Raw genomic sequence first — 1,600 nt, forward strand, 5'->3', positions numbered from 1 at the left:
AGAACTCAAGTCTACACTTTCAACCCTTCAGAGCTCTGTCCTTCAGAAAGAAGACCTTGCAGAAGCTGAAGTCAGAACTGACAGAGATGGCCGCCCAATTCTCTGCCGACTTCATCTCTGCGGGATATACGGATTACTCCTCTTTCAAAGAAGAAATCAAGCAGATGTTTTCCTCTACGGTGACATACGGTATTGATACCAAGTCCTCAAGGGCCAACATCAATCACCTAGCTACCCGCAGAGAGATTGATGCTATGGTTGAAGCTCTAGGTAATCTCGTGCGCAAGCATACAGACCAACTTCTCAAAGAGGCCCGAGCCTCCAACACAGCGATTAGAGACTGCACATCACAGCTCGTGAAAGAGGGTGACGTCCTCAGAAGCGAAATCTACAGAAGCGTCTCCAAGCTGAAATGGTCGACAGAGATTGACATTAATCATGCCTCTAGGCTTGCAGATGAGGTAATTAAGAAGATGAAGAAGGCGGCCACCAAAATATTGAAGAGGTTGGAGAAGGCTCCCCTGGACACATGTAAGGCAGAAGCCAAAAAGAACCATGACGATCAAGAAGGTGATGATCGTGATCGTCATGAAGGGGAAGAAGAAGGCTGAGAAGAAAGCACCAGAGCCAAAGAAGACTCCTGCCAGAGGCGTCAAGATTGTGGACTCTACAGCTGCCTTGTTCTCTAAAGGCAAGGAAAAGGCACAAGAGCCTAAAGGCAAAGGTAAAGGCAAAGTTGTAGAGTCACCACAGAAGGGGTCGTCGTCTAGAACAGAGACTCCACAGGCAATAAATGAAGAGGAATACAGCAATGACCCAGCGCTCCTTCAAGCTTTAAAGGCATCTCTAGCAAAGGCTCAAGCAAGCAAGGGCAGAGGCCCCATCCCTCACAGAGCAGGAGAAGGCTCTTCATCACAATTCCCACAAGTCCAAGAGATGTCCATGGGTACGTTTGACGCTCTGCAAGGAACCGTCAAACCCATCCTTGCAGAAGGGTCAACCCAGAGGCCAATTCTGGAAGAAGAGGAAGCCAAGGTGCCAGAGTCCGCCACGGTAGGAAGGATTTCTGAAATATTCAAATCAATGAGCAAGATTCCAATGCCAAAAGTCCGAACAGAGCCCGTTACTACTATGGAAGAAATTCAAGTGTGGAGGTACACTGCTGCAAACACAGAGCCTCCCTATGATCCAGAGCTTACAGGGATCCTTCTGTCGCCGCCAAGTTCCAGTTCTCTAAGCTCACAAGGCCTCGTGAGCAAGTCTTCTCAGAGCACATGATCACTTCCCTAGAGACAATTTCTCCAAGGACTATGCTAAAGAAGAAGGTGCTCTATGCCCAGTATGTATTAAGGAGGGAAGATGGTAACCTTTATACATTCACAGAGGGACTGCCCCTCTTGGACTGCCCCAGAGGGGTCCACAACCTCTGTGTGTTTGATGTTATCTACATGCACAAAATTCTCAAAATCTACATGGAGAGGAGGTCAAGCTACTCAATATCGCTCAGAAGGCTGGTTGAGGTCATGCGTGCACAAGTAAGATATTACAGCCAGAAGGACTTCGAGCTCGCGGTAAGGTTGGTCCAAAGAGATCTAAAGAT

This window comes from Cynara cardunculus, assembly GCF_001531365.2.
Source record: "Cynara cardunculus var. scolymus isolate 2C chromosome LG 9, CcrdV1, whole genome shotgun sequence".
Classification (NCBI taxonomy): Eukaryota; Viridiplantae; Streptophyta; class Magnoliopsida; order Asterales; family Asteraceae; genus Cynara; species Cynara cardunculus.